The sequence below is a fragment of the Littorina saxatilis genome, linkage group LG11 (genome assembly GCF_037325665.1).
Source record: "Littorina saxatilis isolate snail1 linkage group LG11, US_GU_Lsax_2.0, whole genome shotgun sequence".
Taxonomy (NCBI): Eukaryota; Metazoa; Mollusca; class Gastropoda; order Littorinimorpha; family Littorinidae; genus Littorina; species Littorina saxatilis.
The window spans coordinates 8,697,455-8,713,220 of record NC_090255.1 but is presented as its reverse complement, the minus strand read 5'-3'; the positions used below and the strand labels follow the sequence as shown (position 1 = coordinate 8,713,220).

The following is a 15,766-nucleotide window of genomic DNA, read 5'->3' as shown; positions in this document are numbered from 1 at the left end:
ACATTAATTTGTTGAATTTCATAATCATGTTAATTTTTGTCATCACTTCAATATTTGAGCATTGGATTTGCTAGGCGGACACTTCCTATTCCAGTTCCAGTTAGAGCGTGTGCGTGCGCACACACACATACCGTGATACACACTCACACATACACACACTCACTCTCTCTTTCTCCCTCTCTCGATCTCTCTCTCCTTCCAGTCCCACCTCTTCCCCCCTAGCCAGTCAAAAAGAACTTACACAGACACACACACTTTAATACATAATTTTCAACTGCATAATTACTTAATTATTTTAAACCAAATGAGGCAGAGCGTTAAATTAATTATTTCATTCCCATTACAATTCCCTTCAAACAGATGCATACAGAAATACAACACATGTTCAGGCATGGGAATTGTCCGCCGAAAGGCAAATTTCCGCCGATTTTTTGTTGTTGTTCCACCGAAAAAGCTTCAGTGTCCGCCGAAAAAATAAGTGGGGGAGGCAAAAATGGTTCTGAGAACTGAATTTAATGGCAAACTTGGAACTCAGATGAGACCAAACTGCACAATTTGGGTTCTTTGGAGAATCTTTTTCGGGGGGGGGGGGGGGGGGGGGGGGGGCCCACCTAGTAAGGCTAGGCGCTTTGCGCCGTCGACTTTAAGCTTACTTACAAATGTTCAGCCTTTTTTACTTTTTTTAATTCCCATGCCTGATGTTCCAACCACATAGTATTTTAAATTGTCACATAATTGACTAATCAGAAATTATTTATGGCACTTAATTGTCCTTACTTTCATCGTTATTATACTGATTCTTGATTATTCATTTCTGTGTAACGCCTTTCACCACAGCAGTTTGACAAAGAATTGATCTAATGATTTTTCAAACCAGTCTGATTTTTTTAAACTTTGCAGACGATTTCGTCATATTTTGTACACATGAGTGTCTAGAATAAGATTAGTACGTACGGTGAGTTGAACAAAATTTTGATGAGAAAAGACTATTTTTCTTCACAAGTACATCCCGAAGCCGATCCAGTATTTTGACACATGATCACAGTTGAAACATTGAAAGAAGCATTTGATTTAAATGTATTGGTAAACTTTATTATCAGTGCAACAAGCGCGTTTGAAGCATTGATGTTGAAATGCTGTGTGGAGTACGCTCATTTTTCTGAAAATACACCAAGTTTGTTTGAGAATATATATATGGTCAAGGCTCAGGAGGTGACTCCAATGAGTGTGACATGCAAGAACAAATTTCAATGTTATTACAAGCTGACAATTTCCTGACAATTTACCAGGTATGGTCATGCTAAACTTCTACGAAAAATGTTTTTCACACTTGAGCCATCGTTTAGATGTATTTACAAAACTAATATCAATGTTCAAACATAACATGACGCCATCACAATTTCAGATTCAGGCAATTTAATGATCCAAGAACAAACAAAAAGAAATGTTGGTGGTGTTTCTTTATTGCTAGACCACACATCCATCAATACAAACAAGATAAGCAGGTAAGAATCTCTAATTGGGTCAAATACCTGAGCTTGAAATTGCTTAATCATAACATGACACCAAAACACTAAGTCAAAATGCAGCATGGAGTTCAAAGACAAAATACTATCAATACTAAGTCCAAAACAGAAAACATAGATAATGTTTGTGTGTCTCCAAAATATCATAATGAAAATACTAATTATAGTCATCAAATTAAATCAATAATAGAGCCATCCTTCACTGGATGCTGCGTAATACCCGAAAATGCCAAAAATTAAACCAAGAACATGCCCAAATCAATCATTTTGGCATTAAATAATAATAAAACATTGTTACATACATTATTTCCTTTACCCCCCCCCAAAAAAAGTGGATGTGTTACCTTGTCTTTAAATGAGAGGGAAAAAAGAAAAAGTAGCCATGCTTGAACATAACATGACGCCGTGACAAAAGATAAACTTACATCATCTGGAGCTATAGATCCAAATAAAATATCAAATTCAGAAGCCATTGTGTGCATAGCGTTGGTAGCTACATTGCACAGTTAACTGCATAGCCAAGTCACAACCTTAGAAAAAGTTATTCTGAAATTAAAACACTTAAACATAACTTGACGCCATGAAACATAACATGACGCCGTGACACAGTCTTAATCAGGCTAAAGTGGCAAAACCAAACATAATAAAAGAACAGGAGGACAGCTATCTACATGCAGCGATGGTAGGTAATTATTAGCCACCAAATAATCTGATGTGTAAACTTAATCTTTTATGTTTGCACAGAAAATTTGCTGTTTGAGCATAACATGACGCCATGAAACATAACATGACACCGTGACAAAAGATAAAATTACATCCTCTGGAACTATGGGTGTAAGTAAGCCATCCAATTCAGATGCCATTGTGTGCACATAAAAGGCTGCTACAGAGCTAAGTTCACTGAATAGGTGAGGGGCAACCTTAGAAAAAGTTTTTGTACCATGAAAAAATGCCCAAACATAACTTAAGACCATGTTCAAACCAATTAAAAGGAAAAAATGTATAGTCTACATTTACCTGTACAAAATGCCAGATAAAAAGGAAAGCTAGATGAAAATAGACTAAGAAACTATAAAAATATTACACTACAACACTGTGACAGTTCAAGCTGACACCGATGTGTTATGTTGTGTTTGGACATGGATCACACTAACTACAACAAAAACGTGGTTTCTATGGGGGGGGGGGAAAGTTATTTGAAACAGATAATATCAATATTAAATTCTACATCTGTTTTTCTTTACCAAAAATAAAATAAGTAAAAAACCGAGTGCCCAAACCTAACATTACACCAGCCGTGGCAGCAGAGATCGACTGTGCATAGCGTCAAGCTATGTTTGGACATAAAACTAGCACTCGGCGATCAGACACAATAAGGGTCTACAAGTTCAGACCCAATGATGATGTTAATGCATAGTATTCAATCTGCCACAAAAATTAGTGTATGTTAGAAGACATTTAGTTGAACGAGTTTAAACATAACGCTGACGACCTCAGACTTGGTGTAAAGTTGCGTTTGATCTCCTGCATCCCATAATATCAACCACGTATCTTGTAAATCGCAGTAAATGACTTTTAGGGGTACTTCACGAAGTGATTTCATGAAGGGATGCATCATTGATGGTTGAAAACGTACTTAGATCTATCAAACCAAAAACGCAACAGTGACACCACATGATCGGCATGAATGCACATGACAAAGCAAAAATTGACAAATGTAGGAACGTAGGAAAGTGTTGATGAAAGCACAACTATTCAGACAGGATCTCTAGTTTTATCAGAGAAACAGAACTCAGCACTCGAAAGCCTAATGTGGTCATTACTTCATATTCTATCCATAATTTCGCTGGATTTGCACAAACTCAACAAATGACGCCAAAATAAAAACCTTACCTTTCGGCCTATCCTCGGCGTCCATCGCGCGCTTTGTCTTCAAATGGCGCAATATTCTAAATTGGAGTGGTTTTCACTTCCATGCCGGATTAATCTCCAAAAAATGGAGTGAAAAATACACATACATTGTTCCTTTTTCGTGTCCAAACGCAACGGTTTGTTGACACCATATCGCTTCCGCAAAATCAATGTAAATTTCTTGCTGCATCAGAGTTTAAAATGTTCGCTTGCTGATTAATCCAAGAACTAAAACATAAAATCTTTCAGATTAGAGGTTAATCACATGTGTTGGATGCGGATATTTCTTTCAAGTTAACATCGATCGCTATCACCCAAACATGACACCACGCGTTGCGTTTGAGCACGATTGATGACGCTCTATATAAACAAGAAACGAACAAATATTTGACACGCACGTAAGGTCAATAGGAATTGATAACGTTTTAAGAATTCGGAAATCAATAAATTGACTCTTGATTCGATCTTGTTATGGTGAAAAATGCCGTCTGAAGTGACACACAGGTATGTCTGTCACGTTTTTCTTCCACCACGATCGTCGATTTTTCATTAAAAAAAATTGTTTTTTAATGACAGAAAGCAAGTTTAACTCATTTTATGTCATCACACGAAGCTTTGATTATATAAGAACAAGTGACAACAGTTTGATTTCATTATTTCTTTATCTTCAACCTTAGAATCGCAGTCAAAAATGCCAGCTGGTGATTTCTGCACTCGAGCCACCTCCTGAGCCTTGACCATATTCAAAGTGAAAAACAAGGTTTCCCTAGTCTGACTTTGATTGAATGCTGGCTCTTTCAAAAACTGGTCGATAATTTATGCCACCGGTCAGATCAAGTAACATTTATTATACAAAAATCTTCCAGGCATAAATGAGATAATAACCTATGATTGACCGGTTGCCCATTTCATTTGCACATTGCGGTCTTTGCGAACTTACTTATAACTGAAAATAGCAGACCTTTCTGGTGAGCACTCCCTGGTTTTACTGCTGGAAATTCATTCAGATCCAGGTTTGGAATCGAATATATTTGAAGTTGAGCCAGCTGTTTTCTGAACTAGTCAAATTGTAATGGTCATTATAAATATTAAGGATCATGTAATGTGCAGAAATCGGAGATGGGAAATATACATATCATACATAATGTGTCTCATGGCAATGGCACTGTAACAAAACTACAAAACAATCATGATAAAGGTACACAATCATATTAATTATATTATTTTCTTGTGTTATACTTTAAAGCAACCCCTTTATTTATTATGTTCAATACACATCTGTTACTACTTTGTTAAAACTTCTGACCTACAAACAAATTCTGACCTCACCTGTAACAACTAACCACAGCGTTCTTAATAACTAAGATCGCCATGCAACTAACACAATTAACCATTGGAGCTTAATCAAGTTAATGAATCTTTACTCCTTCAGTAACAACAAAGCTACAGGGCCCCCCCCCCCCCCCCCAAAAAAAAAAAAAAAGTCTGTTTACGGTATCCCGACCGACCCTTTTTTTTCGCGCGACCCTGGACTTTTTTTTGGCATTTGGGGGGGAAAAAAGAGAAAAAAAGTCTTTGTTAAATCCCAACCTACCGACCCTAATTTTTTGGGCCTATGTTACCGTAAACAGACTATTTTATTTTTTGCCTTATGCCGTGGGGTAAGTTTTTCTTCATGGTCTGACTCTGACTGTCAATCCTGGGATCTGCATGACCAAATCTGAACTTGTGTGTATTAATAGTAAGTTACACTTACAGCATGGTGCAGAACCAGTACTGACATAGACCCACTTAAGGACAAGGTGCTGTGTGAACGATTGGCTTATTCTCCTTTGTCGTTGTCCTCATACTGGAGCAGAAACTACAGAAGTTATTTGTGTAAAAGGAATGTGGCTGCCAGAACAACTAGGAAAAAAATAAATTAAAAGATGAGAAAGGACAAGCCAAAAAATTAAACAAAAAACAGTTTAAAAAAATCAACAACAAAAACAGTGAAGACTGCGTTTGAAGGCCTGCCTTGATATGGAACTTATAATTATATGATTCAATATTTTTCAAATTTATCCCATTTAACTAATTTTAAGTCTTGTATTGTTTCTGTGGTCACGGTGAGGCACCTTTTTAAACAAACCAATTAATATTAATTACCAAAACTGAAATTAAAAAACAATGTTATATTTTGTCACTGAAATTGAAAACAGAAAAAGTTCAAAACTAATTCTCACAAGTATAGCAACTAGAGTATATTACATGTAGTTGTTTTCTGTAGAAGCACACTTAAGTCTTCAAGACTTGTTCCTTACTCAAAACTACTCTCAGAAATTAGTTTTACACACAACAGACTCCCACAAGTTCCAGTCAGGCAAACTCTTTGAACATGTAGGCTTTATAAATCGGTGTATTGGGATTCAAGCAAGATTCATAAGGCTGTGATTTTTGTATACCAGAGTGTACCCAATGTATTGTTTTGTTCAGCTCTGGAGTTTTGCCAGAACAGTTTGGCTCAAAACTAGCATGAGGCAGGATATTTAATTCATTGCCAGTGGCCCGAGCCATATTTGTTGAGCTTGACTAAGCTGTAGGCTACTGCAAGAAAGTAATTAAGACTCCCTGTGTAAAGAAACAACATTCTTGACTTGTCCTTCTTCCCGGACTTGATAGAATGGAACCTCTTTTTTAGGGACACTCCCCTCCCCAATGAAAACAAGTCGCGTAAGGCGAAATTACTACATTTAGTCAAGCTGTCGAACTCACGGAATGAAACTGAATGCACTGTATTTTTCACCAATACAGTTCAGCTTCGTCAATCCCCGCGTGAAGGAAATCGCTCACCTCCCACGTGCAAAACGTAGTGATGTTGACACGCCAGATTAGCGCGGTAGCATATTGTGCTAAGCAGGAAAGCGCGCTTTTCTGTATTCTTGTTAACTTTCTGAGCTTGTTTTGAATACAACCTGTCATATACTGATATAGATCTATATATATATATGTTTTTGGAATCAGAAAATGATTAAGAATAAGATGAAATCATTTTTGGATCGATTTCTTAAATTTTAATCGTAAGACTAAGAGTAAGACTAATTAATCTATTTTCGTTAATTGTGATCACATTTGAGTAATCATGACATATTTATATATTTTTATTTTAGATTCAGAATGTGATGAAGAATACGATGCAATCAATTTTAAAGCTGTGTTCTATTTATGACTGTCCGGGGCTACCAGGTTGAAAAAATAGGGCTGAAAATCATGTACAGAATTCTGTACAGCAAACGCTACCCGAAACACCATCTATACGGCGTGTATGACCTTGAGAGATTCAGTCAACGCTTGCATTTTGCAGTGGTAACATCCGGTTTGCTATCTTAGAGCTGAGCATATTTGTCAAGAAGGATCGAGCAGAAAAAAATAAACGACTTGGCAGGGATTCGAACTCGGGGCCTCGAAATGTCGGGGCCGATGTCTTAACCGCTAGGCCACTCCACCAGTGTTGTCAAAGATAGCAAAAATGATAATTTTATATCATTCTACACTTGAATTACCATTCATGTGTTGCAAAAACGTAAAAATTGCCATTAAAATTTGCCTTTTTTTTTTCCAAACATGTTTCACGGAATCGCAGTACATGTTTACAACGTCGTGCTACACGACATTCGCGCCATGCAAATACCTGCGATATCTCTATAACATGTATGCAAGAAAAATGACAAGAACAGTAATTGAATCTCTCCAAAGCTCTGTGCAGTTGAAAACGGCACCCGTTTAATGAACCAAAAGAAGAGATGGTTCTACAAAAAAAAATAGATGCTTTCACCAAAAGAAAAGATGGCTTGAGTGACAAAGAATTAAAGTACCAAAAAAAGATTTGATCCGCCAAAAGAATTGCTGTCTCAGTGTCTGAACAAAAAATAAAATAAACTGGCAAAAGCAAATACACTCAGGCAAAAGAAAATCTAATCAGGCAAAAGATTGACTACTTCAGCCATAAGAAAATATAGTTTCAACAAAAGAAATGGATAGTCATTCTCCAACACAGTGAAACACAGTGTGAGTGGTGGTCATTGTTTTGACTCACTGATTTCACTAACAGTATCTGTGATGGTTTACGGGAGGCTTACTGTGCCTTTAAGACGGTTTTAAGTATCTTTAGAAGGTTGTGGGTGGGTGTTTGTGGTTATATGTGTGTGTGTGCGCGCGCGTGCGTTCGTGCGTGCGGATAAATATTCATTGCCATACTGGTGTTAAACTACCATTTGGAGACAGGACAAAAGCGCAGCTAGCCTCAGAACTGGAGGTCCTAAATTTAAGCTTCTGTTGAGTGGAACCTTTTTGTTGCACGAAGCATTGCGAGTAATTTATGAACCGCGGATGTCAACAAGTTTAGGAAACCACTCCGTCCTTGGGTTAGATGGCACATATATATTTGAGCAGACAATGAACCCGTTCGCGCTGGGAGTCTTCTTTAGAATGTCTTGATAGACTCTTTGAAAGAGCGGTCATGTCCATAGATCAATTTTTTTGCTACTGGATCGGGGTGTTTCAATCTCTGCCCCTTTAGAGGAGAGGGGGGGGGGGGAGAGAATGAGGGGAAGGGGGGGTGGTGGTAGCGAGAGAGAATGAGAGAGGGAGGGAGACAGAAACAGAGGCTGTAGTTCAATCTCCGAGATTTCATTACAGAGGAATATATAGGGTAAGGTAGAGTGTTTTCGCACAATTTTACTCTCAATCCATTCTGTGTTTCGTCATGATGGGGGTGGTGTGAAGAAAAGGTCCAATGTGACGGTGTGTTCACGAAGTTTAAATTTGTCACACCCACGCACACGGGTAACTGTAGCCCAGTCAATGCATTATTAATTTACGTAGCCGGTGATTACGTAGTGCCGTTTAGAGCGAGGTCACCCGACTCCGTACGACGCAGTTACTCATTAGCCTAATCCGCAGGGGAATTAAGCACTTTGAATTGTGAAATAAGTCACCAAGTACTCAGTAGCTGTTAAGTTATTGTTCAAGACCTCAGAAAATCTGAGAAAATCAGAACGTAAATAGGAAGGAGTCTTAAAATGGAGGTACATTTAGTTATGAACAGACAATCTCAAGAAGCAAGGTCTTAAATTTGGGATTTTAAGCTATAAGGGGGGTGGGGGTGCTCCACTTAATGTGCTTGAGCGAGAGGAACCACAAGTTTTACAACTCAGGTGAGCAGTCTGACTGTGGGCAATCACCAACCCCTTGAATTAACACCCAACGAAGATAGCTGCAAAGCCACATCTATCAAGGGTAAATATTGTTGCAGCAAAAAGGAAGGAATGGCGAGGTCAAGAGCTGGCCCAAGAAAAACTTACGTGTTGGTGTTAGTACTTGCAGTAGTGTTTGTAAGAAACCACTGTTTCTTGGGGCACTGTTTCTAGCCTTGCAGTAGTGTTGGTAAGAAACCACTGTTTCTTGGAGCACTGTTTTTAGCCTTGCAGTAGTGTTGGTAAGAAACCACTGTTTCTTGGGGCATTGTTTCCAGCCTTGCAGTAGTGTTGGGAAGAAACCACTGTTTCTTGGAGCACTGTTTGTAGCCTTGCAGTAGTGTTGGGAAGAAACCACTGTTTCTTGGGGCACTGTTTCTAGCCTTGCAGTAGTGTTGGTAAGAAACCACTGTTTCTTGGAGCACTGTTTCTAGCCTTGCAGTAGTGTTGGGAAGAAACCACTGTTTCTTGGGGCACTGTTTCTAGCCTTGCAGTAGTGTTGGTAAGAAACCACTGTTTCTTGGAGCACTGTTTCTAGCCTTGCAGTAGTGTTGGTAAGAAACCACTGTTTCTTGGTGCACTGTTTCTAGCCTTGCAGTAGTGTTGGTAAGAAACCACTGTTTCTTGGGGCACTGTTTCTAGCCTTGCAGTAGTGTTGGTAAGAAACCACTGTTTCTTGGGGCACTGTTTCTAGCCTTGTAGTAGTGTTGGTAAGAAACCACTGTTTTTTGGGGCACTGTTTCTAGCCTTGCAGTAGTGTTTGTAAGAAACCACTGTTTCTTGGGGCACTGTTTCTAGCCTTGCAGTAGTGTTGGTAAGAAACCACTGTTTCTTGGAGCACTGTTTTTAGCCTCCGGGCCATAAATTGTTCCAGTCACCTTAAAGGCAACTGCAAGTGCTACTACATAAGCGCAGGCTTGTAAATTTGTATCTGCTCATATGAAAGTGTCAAGATGGTATGCCTGGTTGAGCCAAAACAACATGAGCCGCCTGATAATAATGAGGATCAACTTTGAGGTGATTTTTGACTATGAGAAGATAGTGCTAAATACCAAACTTTCATGTCAAGGTTAAATTAAGTTCTAGGTTTGTAAGAACAGTGGGTTTTATGTTAAGAGATCAGTCACATTCATATTCGGTAGATGAACCACACTGTTCCATCCATTGTTTTATTGTGTGGACAATAAATTGTCTTATGTCTTATGTTATTGATTGGACAAACTGGACTGTTCATTTTTGTTCGTTTTGATCGTTGGAAGAGAAAAACGCTGTAGTTCTAGCTGCAGTAAAAGTTACATGAGATAACCACTATACGCAGTTATAATTATATATTAATTTGAGCTCCGAATGCATTCGTACACTCTCATCAAGCAGTGACAGTAAAATTCGCACTATTGTACATTTAGATGAAAATTTCTAAGACTCTTGATTGCTATACTTGTATCCATTTAAATGGTGTCATCATGTTTTTGGTCGTGTAATCTCTCGTAGGTTGTTGAAATACGCGTTATAGGTTTTAGCTACAAAGGGGCTGTAGTACACATGAAAACCGTCGTTGATATATTTTTTAGTGATGGTTGAGGGTAAGAGCGGATGGGAGAGGGGGTGATGGTGAGGGAAGTGACGTCATTCCCTTTAATTTCTTCAATGTCGCAAGGAAATGCATATCGCATACACGTGTGCGTGACGACTGGAAATCACAAACTAGCATTGTAACTCCCGGTTACTAAGACCTACACAGCGCACGACTTCCTGTAGTCTAACATATCGTTATATATTTATGACTTCCAGTACACTAAGAAAAAGTCTCCTATATCCTTCGTTTATAAATATCCGTGACGACGGACTAAAACAACAGATTGCATAACACACTGCCAAAACGCAACACTCGTTCAAACCGAAAGGACCTTGACGAAAGGCGTGCATTGAGACCATGGCGATCTTAGTAGAGAACGCTATGATTGAGACCCATTTGCTCCTTTCAATGGCTTCCAATTAGTGCAGGCTGTTCTGACAAACAGAAAGGCGGAGCTGGGAGAATTGTGTGCGAATCTAGAGTAACGGCACGCAAAGAACTCATTTGGCGTGTGTCGAAGGGATCGAGCACAAGGAGAATACAAGAAAGGAAATATTGCAAACACTACAAACAGTGATTAGAGAACCGGAATGGGTGTATGAAATTTGACCCCGAAAAGCACACATACGCACTTTTTTCTTTTGCTTTGCACTGATTTTTTGTTTGTTTGTTTGTTTGTTTGCTTAACGCCCAGCCGACCACGAAGGGCCATATCGGGGCGGTGCTGCTTTGACATATATATACTAGAGGAATACCCGGCTTCGCCGGGGTGAATCGCGAGACAGAGACAGACAGCGTGGCGGTTCATCACAATCACCTCTGCAGGCGAAGTCCTGTCAAACGGGATTGAGAATTTTAGAGCTTATTTCTTAGCCCTATATTATCTGTTGTGGCTTCTCAAATGCCAGAACATACAGACAGACAAAAGCCGCTAGACCCCATCACAAACAGAACTCTACAATCCACAGGTTTTTGCCCACACACACACACACAAACACACACACAGAGAAGCCGTATATATAAATATGTATATCTATATCTATAAATATATAGAGATAGGTGAGAGTGTATTTTTCGCGTGGCTATAAATTGATTCGACCTTTTCACTTTGACAGTAAGAACAACTTACGGGTGCAAGGGAAGCGTTCTGGACAGCGCAGTGGACAGCGCAGTGACATTCTAAAAATAGTAATAGTAACTTACAACTGAACGGGAAAGCCACACGAAGGAAGGGAGATAAACGCCAAACACTGGAGAAGATAAGGAAGAGTTACTTATAATGGTGAAATGAACACAAAAACCCAAATCAGTTCAGCGCTGCGCGCTGAGAGCACGTGTTGAAATATCTCATCGATAATATTGTGTCCGGGGTGTAGCTGAATACGGTGTCCAAATTTGAAAAAGATCCACCGAGAACTTTGGCGTTGTGATGTGGTGTAGCGGCTATGGTGTGTCGGTATGGGGGCCCGGGTAGCTGAGGTGGAACCAAAATAGCTGAGGTGGAACCAAAATCGGTTCAGCGCTGCGCGCTGAGAGCACGTGTTGAAATATCTCATCGATGAGGTTGTGTCCGGGGTCTCTCTGAATAAGCCCACCAAATTTGAAGCAGATCCATCGAGAACTTTGGCCGTGCATGGCGAATACACAAATACACAAACACACAGACACACAGACACACAGACACAAGTCGTATATATATATATAGATAAAGTGCGTCACACACAAGACAGAAATCGCAGCACAGGCTTCATGTTTCACACACACACACACACACACACACACACTCACACACACACACACACACACACACACACACACACGCGCGCGCGCGCACAAACACACACAGCACACATAAACAACACACACATGACCAAAGAAAAATCAAACAAAATAACACACGCTCATTTCTTTCTGCTTAAATAGGTGTGTGAGAGGAGGTAACATCGTGATGAATTTGAACAATGGTTCTATCGCTTTCAATGACGATATTTGATGAACGATATTTTCATTTGGATTAAAAGCTTTTTTGATGGCAGTAATGTGTGTACATGTGAAATGCATTTGTGTTTGTTCAGTTCGTTTTCGCGACTTTTATCATTTGGATTAGTTGAATTTTCTGTTTATTTTCGTTCAGGGCATTCGAAGCCTTTAGGTATTTCTGTGAGACTTTTAAAGGTCAGTTAACAATTGGCAAAGAGAGAGAGGTGGAGAGAGAGAGAGAGAGAGAGAGAGAGAGAGAGAGAGAGAGAGAGAGAGAGAGAGAGAGAGAGAGAGAGAGAGAGAGAGAGAGAGAGAGAGAGAGCGCGAGAGAGAGAGAGAGAGAGAGAGAGAGAGAGCGCGAGAGAGAGAGCGCGAGAGCGTGGATCATCTAGAGCACAGGCAAATGTATGCCATCAGTGATCACAATCCTTTGGAAAGACAGAATATAAGACCTAGCATTCTCCCATTGTTTTTCTGTAACAGTTTCGTGAACCTTTATAGATAGCTTTACGAGAAAGGTCCTCAGTTGCTTAATAATTAGTAGTCTTTGAAGATCAAAGTGCGTCTTTCGCCCGTGTAAGTACAGGTCGTAAAAAGTGTACTGAGTGTGCGTGAGAGCTTCTGGCTACCAAAATCAGTTGCTGTTACTGCGTGGGATGCTGACTGCATCGTTACCGTTGTGCAATGAATAATCAATGTCTATGGCGATCAATATGGACAGAAGGTCAGTGACATCACGGCCATATATGCACATGGACAGTGTATACACATTGTACTGGTACATATCAGTACGAACTTGCGATAGAAGGACACCTTGGGACCAACCAACATGTCCTTGCATTGCAAGGTGACCTGTCATGCTGGGTGTATTTTGGTGGCGATGATCATCAACGAAACAGTTCTCGCATTGCTTCAGTCTTCCATCAAAAATGTTATGCCTTGCCTTCTTTGTTTCTACATTTAGTCAAGTTGTGACAATTGTGTGTGTGTGTGTGTGTGTGTGTGTGTGTGAGTGTGTGTGTGAAGAGCGATTGCCAGAAACTACTGAATAGATTTTCATGAAAGTTTACAAACGAATTCTTCAAGATGATAATATGCCAAGAAGTTGTTTGTTTTCCTTCATTTTTTCGATAAATGTCTTTGAGGATGTAATATATCAGGCTTTCAGTGAAAATTTAGTGGGCACTGTGACAAGGGGCACATTTGTAAGCCAAACTTTGTCTTTTTCTCGATTTTTCTCCTTTTCCTCAAGACGATCGTCAGTGATACTGATACTGATCGGCGGGGCGTGGAACCAATAATAATCTACCTCTTTCTATGTCTCCCAATCAGTATCTATTCTATTCTTTCTGAAAGTTTTGTTAATTTTCTTTTCGTTTCCTTTTGTTCGGTGTATACTTTCTTCCAATTTGCCTCGTCCTGTCAAACTTTCTTTGGAAAGTTCTTCTTAATTTTCTGTTTACTATTCAAATGTCCTTATTTCTGGTGCATTCTTTCCTGCATTGTGTCATGCAAATGGTCTCATACATTATTTCGAATGTTCATTTTCTTTCAACAATACAGTAGTACCTGCCATATCCGGTCACCCATTAGTCATTGCAAAGGTGACCGCAAATATCAGGTGGCCGTCCATTACAGGCCCCCTCCTCCTCCAAAAAAAACCCCAAAACACGATCAAGTTTTCATGAAGAAAAGAAAGCGATCATCCATAAGCCGCCGATTCATTGTCTCTGTTAGTTTTGCTTTCGTTTATACATCTTAATTATTTGCGTCTTTAACTCGATCGTCCTGGCTAAGCTATTGTTTCGTATGTTTCTATGTGTGTTGTTTGGATTATTATATGTATTTGAGTGTCAGATAAACAAGTGTTTCAAACTCACATCAGCTGTGATCGATCCGGAAGTGACTGCCGTAAATGTACATGTATGCGCATGTCTGTATTTACAGTTTGCGCATGCGTAAGTATTCATGTCGTCTGCTCGTGCTGTGCCGTCTGTGCACACAACACACACACACACACACACACACACACACACACACCACAGGCGCTCGCCCGCGAAAGTGACAAGTGGCCGTTAAGTGGCCGCTCCTGTCGAGTAAGAGGGGCACCTTTGGGCAAAAATCAGTGACCGTTGACCGCGTCAGACAGGTTAACGGCCATTAAGAGTCAATTATAGAAGGAAAACTCATTAGTCATGGGAAAGCTGGCCGCTCCGGGCAGGTTCACGCCCACGAAAGGGCCGGAAATGGAAGGGACTACTGTACCTCTTTTCTTCTTCTAGTCCTTGTTCTTTTTCTTCTCCATTTTTGTCCACAAGACTCGTGTGTCTAGCTTTGTCGCAAAGCACTCCGGGCGCTCGCAGCTTGATAACGTTTATAGGCGTATGCACAGCGTGCACATATAACACCTCTTTTGTCTGGCGAGGTCAAAAAGTGTGAACTCATTTCAAAATCGAACCAACGACGCACGTATGGTGTGATTGGAGGTTAACACGAGATAATCGATCTACTTTCGATGCATAACAACGAACTCTTTTGTGACTTCACTGGAAACTTACGAAATTGGTCGAACGAGAACAAGAGACAGTCTTAAGCGGGTACCATTTTGTACCCGGTGTACCCTTGATGTTACCCTGTTAAGTCGAGACTGTATCCTTGGGGTGTTGGCCTTGTGGCTGTTTGGTGCTAGTTGTATAATTTGTCTTTTTACATTTAGTCAAGTTTTGACTAAATGTTTTAACGTAGAGGGGGGAATCGAGACGAGGGTCGTGGTGTATGTGCGTGTGTGTGTGTGTGTGTGTCTGTGTGTGTGTGTGTAGAGCGATTCAGACTAAACTACTGGACCGATCTTTATGAAATTTGACATGAGAGTTCCTGGGTATGAAATCCCCGAACGTTTTTTTTCATTTTTTTGATAAATGTCTTTGATGACGTCATATCCGGCTTTTCGTGAAAGTTGAGGCGGCACTGTCACGCCCTCATTTTTCAACCAAATTGGTTGAAAATTTGGTCAAGTAATCTTCGACGAAGCCCGGACTTCGGTATTGCATTTCAGCTTGGTGGCTTAAAAATTAATTAATGACTTTGGTCATTAAAAATCTGAAAATTGTAAAAAAAAAAATTTTTTTTTTATAAAACGATCCAAATTTACGTTCATCTTATTCTCCATCATTTTCTGATTCCAAAAACATATAAATATGTTATATTTGGATTAAAAACAAGCTCTGAAAATTAAATATATAAAAATTATTATCAAAATTAAATTGTCCAAATCAATTTAAAAACACTTTCATCTTATTCCTTGTCGGTTCCTGATTCCAAAAACATATAGATATGATATGTTTGGATTAAAAACACGCTCAGAAAGTTAAAACAAAGAGAGGTACAGAAAAGCGTGCTATCCTTCTTAGCGCAACTACTACCCCGCTCTTCTTGTCAATTTCACTGCCTTTGCCATGAGCGGTGGACTGACGATGCTACGAGTACATACGGTCTTGCTGAAAAATGGCATTGCGTTCAGTTTCATTCTGTGAGTTCGA

At 39.7% G+C, this 15,766-nt stretch overlaps 1 protein-coding gene across 10 annotated transcripts in view; it reads left to right on the top strand.

The window, feature by feature from the left end:
• The window catches only part of LOC138979690 (doublecortin domain-containing protein 2-like), an 85,882-nt gene that overhangs the window by 888 nt on the left and 69,228 nt on the right, over positions 1-15,766 (top strand). The gene's annotated exons all lie outside the window — the stretch shown is intronic.